Source organism: Mesocricetus auratus, unplaced genomic scaffold (assembly GCF_017639785.1).
Source record: "Mesocricetus auratus isolate SY011 unplaced genomic scaffold, BCM_Maur_2.0 Super-Scaffold_100022, whole genome shotgun sequence".
NCBI classification, from domain to species: domain Eukaryota; kingdom Metazoa; phylum Chordata; class Mammalia; order Rodentia; family Cricetidae; genus Mesocricetus; species Mesocricetus auratus.
In genome coordinates this window covers 17,243,919-17,252,335 of record NW_024429203.1, presented here as the reverse complement: position 1 = coordinate 17,252,335, position 8,417 = coordinate 17,243,919, and the positions used below count along the sequence as shown (strand labels likewise).

The 8,417-nt window shown below is 37.1% G+C and overlaps 1 pseudogene; it reads right to left on the bottom strand.

The window, feature by feature from the left end:
- Positions 1-3,294: 3,294 nt before the first annotated feature.
- Positions 3,295-4,256, bottom strand: LOC101831039 (annotated as a pseudogene).
- Positions 4,257-8,417: the final 4,161 nt, after the last annotated feature.

The window sequence follows — 8,417 nt, the reverse complement described above, 5'->3', positions numbered from 1 at the left end:
CTGCCTTACCACTCCCTCTTTCTGCCCAGTCATATCTCTTTCTGTCTGTCTGTACAGACCTTCAGACCTTTATGGCTAGTGGATAGCTCTACCCTCTGATCTTCATGAAAGCTTTATTTGTACAAACAATATATCACCACACTATAAGGGAGGAGAAGTCATAGTCTTTGGTTGAGTAACCATAGGTGATCCTGTGAAAAAACTAATGATAATTCCATTTATCTTCAGGACAAATTATCAGTTCACCACAACACTATCAGTTGGGTTTGAAGAAAGTCATAGGCAGGAATGAAATCTAATACAGCTTCAAATATCTGTAGAAAAATTGAATATTAATCCAAGAGAATAAGTATTATAATTAAAGGCAGATATCTAAAAACCCAGAATAAAAATTACACGGACTTTAGACTCCCATAGAACAATGTGAGGTGCACTCTCACCCTGAACTCCTGGGGAAGGGTCTAGGCCTTGCCCTATATGAAATGACAGACTGTGGACACCCCCATGGAGGGCCTCACCCTCCTTGGGGGAATGAGGGGATAACGGGGAGGGGGTTAGGGGGAGGGCACGGGAGGAGGGGAGGGAAAGGGAGAGGGACCTGGAACTGACTTGTGAAGCAACCTTGTTTCTTATCCAAATTTAAACTGGAAAATAAAAAAAAACTAAAAATAATTACCTGATCAAACTAAAAATTGTAGGTATAAATATCCCTGACCAAGTTACCTGGGCAAACTGGGACTTCAATGCTTGCTTCTCTCAAAGTTAACTTTTATAAATATATTTTTTATTTTTAAATTTAAATTAGAAATAAGGTTGCTTCACATGTCAATTCCAGGTCCCTCTCCGTTTCCCCTCCTCCTCCCGTGGACTCCCACCAACCCGCCCAATATCCCCTCATTTCCCCAGGGAGGGTGAGGCCCTCTGTGGGGGTGTCCTTAGTCTGTCATTTCATCCAGGGCAGGGCTTAGACCCTCCCCCAAGAGTTCAGGGTGAGAGTTCATCTCACATCGTTGGATGGGAGTCCAAAGTCAATTTGTATACCCTGGATAAATACTGATCTACTGCCCAAGGCTCAATAGATTACCTAGGTTTACACATTGCTGGCCTGACAGCAGATACCTTTACTCTCTAAGCCATCTCTCAGGCTGATCATCTCATGTATGGAATTGAATAAGCTTTGTTTCCATATTGATGTTTTTGTGTATATATGTCCTCTATTCATACGGAGTAGATTCTGTTCCCCCTGCTTTGACAGTAACAGTTGAGAACCCACGGGGTTAATCCCGCACATATTACCTCTCTTACTCAGTGTTAGAGTCAGAAGTCAGTCCAGTCCATAGGAGCTTCACAAGAATAAAACAGTCATCTAGAAGATATCCTTCCTCATTATACTCTGAGATCTGCTGTGGTAAAAGACCAGTATCAACAATCTCACCATCTAGAACTGCACAGACAAGCTCTCTGTCAGAGGCATGTGGCTTCTATGCAGACTCCATCCACTCTGGCTAGTCTGAAGCTTCCTCCAAACATTGCTTACCTGAAGCATCAAGGACTCCTAAGCACACTTCCACCACCAGGAGGGTCTTCTCCCATCTAGATTTCATCAGATGGCCCTAATCTGCATTGTCATCCAGGATGAGGTCTGGGGGGTTTGCTGTAACCATGATAATCAGTGATAATGGAGCAGGATATTGAACACATGAAAACCTCCATGGACACTTGGCATCCTAAGACAATTAGCCTACCTACATCATGCATTTATGCCTGGGCCTCATAAAACTTCTCTCATTGGTTGATTATGATTTAGTCCAACAAACACAGCACATATGACTAGCTGGACTAAAGTCATGTGCAGGTCCTGGAGAGAAGGCTTCTCCTTATGAGTATTTGTTTTTCTCCCAAAAGACCAAGAGAGCAGCTAAAAGCCTCTTCTACTACAAGGTCATGTGGAATCTGATGCTCTCTTCTGGACTTTTTGTTTTACATTCATGTAATGTACAGGCCTTATGCACACAAAACACCCATACATGTAACTATAAGAAACAAATCTTTAAAAAAGCACAAATGAGTATTTAAGGCCAACCACACCAAAAAATAAACATTGCATAAATTAAAAAAAAAGATGCTGAAAAGTTATGAAAGTATTGATGACTTTACAGTGTACAATTTTTGTCATCCATTTTCTTTGTTAAAATAAATACAAGAAATTAATGCCATGGAACAGGAAGTGGATTTTCAGAATTCTTTCTGAAGAGCAAAATGGAGATGAACTTATTTAGAAATTAATCGACTCCACAGCATTCCTTGAATGGGATAAAATATATCAGAAAACAAAGAAAAATATAAAACCAAAATTCAGAGAACAACTTGTCATGGGTTGCTCATCCCCAATGAATACATAATTAACTATAACCCCTACACCTTAGACTCAGAGGACATCAAGGATGATGGTTGAAAAGATTGTAAGATCTAGAAGACCAGGATATCTGTCTTGAGATAGTGTCTTCTATATACAAAAGATAATTGTACTCATACAGTCTCAAAACTATGACTACCTAAACAAGCCCTGCACAACAATAATAGTAGCAACAGCTAACATTCAACTGTGGATGTGGGAAACCTCACAAGTTCACACTCTAGATAAAGAGTTATAGGCAATAAAATCATTGTGGAAAGACTAATTCAGTCTTCTCCAGGCTCCAGGGATGAGGTCTCTGATAGGTTATCTGTTCCTGTATAGTTGCCCTAAAAGTATATAAATATAAGTAACACTAAACAAACTAAGTATATATGCCATTATATATGGTTATGTGTGCATATATATTAAATTAAATTAGAATTCATGAATTTGAGACAGAGGTGGGGAAACAGGAGGAATTTGAGGAAGCAAAGTGTGTTACAAATGATGTATATATAATACTTGTATATCACATTCTCTAAATAAATAATAGAGAAATATGAAAAAATATCATCCTAGGGTCTGTATCCAATACAGGATACAGGAGTAAGTTGGGACCACATTCTCATAAGACAAATTTCCAGACCATAAATAAACCCACAGAATTGTAACTCCATTCTATGCATAGAGATAAAAGAAATGTAACTAATCTCATTTCATGGAAAAAGACAAAAGGGTATTAGAGTAGAACTATTCCTTTTTGTCTTTAAAACTATTATAGAAGTAAAATTAAGGAGGAGGAAAGTGCATCATACAAGGAATTTGATATGGGAAATAAATAAAGATAAAGAGCCAAATTGGAGACATGTATGATGTCAACATCCCTACTAGTTCACTTAGACTGTGATTCTCTTCAGTGTTTTCTTCACCGCAAGTTTGACATCCTTGTTCCTGAGACTGTAAATGAGGGGGTTCAGCAAAGGCAGCACAAAAGTATAAACTACTGAAAAAATTTTCTCTGAACCACAGACTCTGCAGATGATGGTTTGATATGAGCAAGCAGACCAAATCCGTAGAACAGTGCAACAGTTATTATGTGAGAACTACATGTGCTCACAGCTTTTAACCAACCCTTAGATGATGACAAATGAATAACATTAATAAGAATCAAAGCATAGGAAGATACAATAAGGAGGCTAGATACAACAACAACTACAGCCACAGAAACAGAACTAACAAGTTCGTTGGTATGGCTGCTACCGCAGGAGAGCTCAAGGAGGGGGAATGTATCACACATGTAGTGGTTAATGACTTTAGAATCACAAAACCTGAGCCCGATAATACATCCTGTGTGGACAATAGCCGTAGAGAGTCCCATCAAGTGTGAAGCTAACACTAGCAGGGAACAAGTCCTGGGAGACATGACTGCTGTGTACAGCAGGGGCCTACAAATGGCAACATACCTATCATAAGCCATAGCTGTCAGCACATAGCACTCCGAATTAACAAAATGGCAGAAAAAAAATAGCTGAGCCATGCATCCTGGGAAAGAGATGGTGTTGTTTTCTGAGACAAAGCTCATCAGCATTTTGGGGGTAAAAACAAATGAATAACAGAAGTCAATGAAGGACAAATTGAGGATAAAAAAGTACATTGGTGTGTGAAGATGAGAATTCAGACAGATGAGACCCATTAAACTCAAGTTTCCCATCACAGTGACTGTGTAGTTCACCAAGAATAGGATAAATAGGGTCAACTGGAGCTCAGGTTGATCTGTTAATCCCATAAGAATGAACCCAGTCACTGAAGAGTCATTCTCCATCTCCACTAGCTTCACATGTAGCATCTGTAGGAACATAAATCAGAATCAGGTGACCCCCAACAAAGACCCTATATCATGAACCCAAAGAGAGGGAGAAAGAGAGAGAGAGAGAGAGAGAGAGAGAGAGAGAGAGAGAGAGAGAGAGAGAGAGCACTAAAGTCATTATCTCTGATCTCAGGATTGTCTAAGAAAATAGCAGGGCATCCAAAGACTACCATGACTACCACTTTTCCTCAACCCCCCACCCTCAATGAGTGACTGTGCTGGTGTAATGTTGATAGGGCTATTGCTAAATATTTCCCCATTCTTTAGCCTCCACTAATAATTTGGGCTAAAAGAAGCAATCCAGTGGCGTTCTCTGTATCACAAGATTTGTATTGCTTTGTGTTTCAAGGAAAATTATAAAAGCATGAATGATTCAGGGCTTACCTTTTTTCTAGATGCTTCACTAATTTTGAAGCCCAAGAGCCTTTCTTTCCAAGTCTCTCAAGAGTCTGACTTCCTTATGATAAATGAGTTAACACTCATTAGAATCAAAGAAGATTCATCTCTAACCTTCTAAAACCAGTACACTATGGAAAATGACACCATTTGTACTTGAGAATTTATCTGGAGTTTTCTCCTTACCTACATGACAGGAGAAGTATGTATGAAACTACAAAACATACCTCACTCAAATTACAGTCTAATTAATGAACAAGCACAGAGCATTATTTTCTCTTTTAAAGTTTCCTCCAGGCTGCATGAACCCCTTGATGGTAGAAAATTCTGATCCTATTTACAATACAAATCATAAACATAATATTGAATCTTCGGGGAATATAAAGTTCTACTCAATTTATAATTTCCCTCCAGGAGTACCTAATTCCCAGGGCAGAGCTGTGTGTTGTCCTTTGGGAAATGTTCCACTGTGTAAGAACAAATCTACTAGAGGAAAACCAAGGATATAACATTTTGCCATTCATAAGAGTTTCTTAAAATCCTTTGGGATTTCATTAGTAAACATGCAATATTTTAACATTTAAAGAGGGAATTTTATAAAGAATAGATTACAGAATAGAGAACGCACTTTAAGTCCTTCTGAGTTTAAATCCACAATGTTAACTTTGTTACTATGAAGCTGCCCAAAGGTCACATAATTTTCCAGACCTTTATTTACATGTATAGCTCTATATTTATTTGTGTAGTTATGAAATATCGCTTTTAAAGAAACGTTGGTCCACACATGAGTGGTCCTCTAAGTTTCAACAAAACGGCTCTAATTTTATGGGAATGAAAACAGTGTCTTCAAGAAATGCTGTTGGGGAAACTGGATACCCATATAAAAGATGGAACTAGATCCCCATCTCTTACTCTGTACATAACCCATTTCAAAAAAGGCATCAAAGTTCTTAAAATAAAACTTGAAAAATTTAAAGCTCTAGAGGAAATTTCATCAAGATCTGGACACAGCAAATAAGACTCTAATATTACAGAAAACAATGGAATTAATGAATGAAATCACATAAAAATAAAATGCTTCTGTACAGGAAAAATAATTAGTGGAGTAAAAAGACAGCATTCAAAATAAAAGAAAATATTTCCTAGCTATTCATCTGACAGTATTTAAATATCCAAATATATAAACAATTAAAAATGAAGTACAAAAATTTTATCAGCAAATGGACAAGTGTGAGTTGGCATTGAAGCACTCTGGAATAGTGCTTGCCTAGTACTACACAAAACCATTATTTTGATCCCTGTTGTTGCCAAAGGTAAACAAGCAAAATAATTAAATGAGCAAATTAATTGAAAAGCGAATTCTCAATAAAGAATTGCAAGTAGCTAATAGATACATGAAAAAAGATTCAGTCTCCTTAGCTATCCAGGAAAAATGCAAATCAAATACAATGAAGTCATATATGGAGTCACCTACCTATAATGATGGAAATGGGTAGATATCTCTGAATTTTTGCAAGCATGAACTATGGAGGAAGATAAAATAAAATCAAAAAAGAATATAAAATCACATTGGAATTCTATCTCACTTCAGTTAGAATGTCTATCAACAAGAAAAACAAGTAACAACTGGCTAGGATGTTAAGAGATAGTAACTCTTACACAGAATTGGTGGAAATGTAAAGCAGTTCAGACACTATGGAAATGAGTGTGGAGGTTCTTGCATGAAAGTCTAAAATCGATCCCTCATGTGATCCTGTCATGTTACTCCTAACATCTAATAGCTCTACTCTCACACCATGTTCCTCAAATTCTTCATTGTAGCGGAGTTATGGAACCAGTATAGAAGTATAGAACTGAACAAATGAATACAGAAAATAAATTGTGCATGCATGATAAGAGCTAAATTCTGAAAAATTGAAGGAGGCAGTACAAAGTGTAGATCAAGTCCAGTGAAATGTTAGATTAATAGAGATATCATGGTTTCTGTTCTGTGCAGAAGCTAGGTTCAAGAGAGGGTGGTGTGGGGAGAAAGATAGTGAAGGTATTTATATCCATTAAACTTACATATTGAGGACTATTAATTTACACATTCAATATGTGCTAACAGAGAACCTCAAGAAGAAGCACTCCTTATGCTACAAGTTTCTCCAAGGTTAGCAAACAGTGTGGCACCATGATGTGGGATATCTCTGTGTATGCTATGCAGAACCAGGGAGATCCCAGTAGCTGCCAGGGAAGCATGGTATAATGTAATATGTCATGAGCTTCATGGTAAAATATAAATTAATAAAAAATGGTTAATTTAAGTTGAAAGAGCCAGTTAATAATTAGCCTGAGCTAATAGGTCAAGCAGTTTGTATTTAATATTAAGAGAGAAAAACCTCCTGTTACATCATCATGCATACAAACAGCATAGCATCATTCATAAGGGTTTCATGATCCTAGAACTTCACTGTGTTTCTCCTATTCCTAATCTCTAGCACTGAGAGTTTAGATAATCCACATGGTAGTACCTAGAGTCTAGCAAGTGTGGAAGGGTTTTTCACTTACCAATGTGTGTTTAAGACTCTTCCACATTTTCTCAAGACCTTGTATCTAATTTCTTCCAATTCCCTTATATATAATATACTAAATTTTGTTTATCAACCCACCTTTTGAGGGATATCTTGGTGGTCCTGGGAAACACAAGTAAAGCTACTATATTCACAAGCAATTTTTCTGCTCTCACATTTATTTTCAAGTCAGTCAAGTATCTAGGAGCAAATCAATTGTGAGATAAGAAGATGATTTGCATTGTTGTTGTTTTCTTTGTGTGTGTGTTTGGTTTGGTTTTATTTGGTTTGGAATTTTGGGGAAATAGAGAATAAAGTTGGGTGGATAGGAAGGTGGGATGGATCTGGGAGGAATTTGGGAAAGTTGTAACATGGTAAAAATATATTGTCTAAAGGAAAAGTTTTCAATTAAAAGAGGAAACTGCCATGATGTCTTCCAAAATGTCTTTCATTCAAACTTCTCATCTAAAGAAATGGAAATTCCCATTGTTCTAGATCCTTTTCAATGTTAGGGAATTTTTGAATTGAGAATTTTTCCATGTTAATCATCCTGATAGATGTAAACTATTTGATTTATTTTGTAGTTTCCTAGTTTCAAATGCAGTTTACCATTTTGCAAATGCTGATATTCCATCCCCGTATTTTCTTTGCTGGCATGGCTATTCATATTTTTGCCAGTCTCTTACTCTTTTGTTTGTGACTGATGTTTTACTGTTATTTACTTACCATTGATACAAGTTTCTCATCAGATATGCATTTTAAAAGTTGTTGTTTTAGGTTTTTGGTGATTTTTCAAAGCAGGGTTTCTTTGTGTAACAGCCCTGCCTATCCTGGAACTTAATCTGTAGACCAAGCTGGCCTCGAGTTCACAGAGACACAACCTGCCTCTACCTCCCCATTGCTGGGAATGAAGGCATGGACTACCATGCCTGACTGTTTTGTATTTGTTTATTGACAAAAAGAAAAAAGAAAAAGAAGACAGATAAATAAAATCAGGTAAAAATTAAGATGTTATCCTTTCCTATGGAAACTTTTGAGCCTTGATCCCCTATCAAATATTGCAAGGAATTTGTGCTTACCATTTGCATTACCAGCCATGATGACCAAGCCTGATTCTTCATTTGTGTTTTTGATAACTCAATGTAATTTTTTAATTTTAATTTTAATTTTAAATAGCTTGCTCCCCTCCTCCAGTACCCCCACT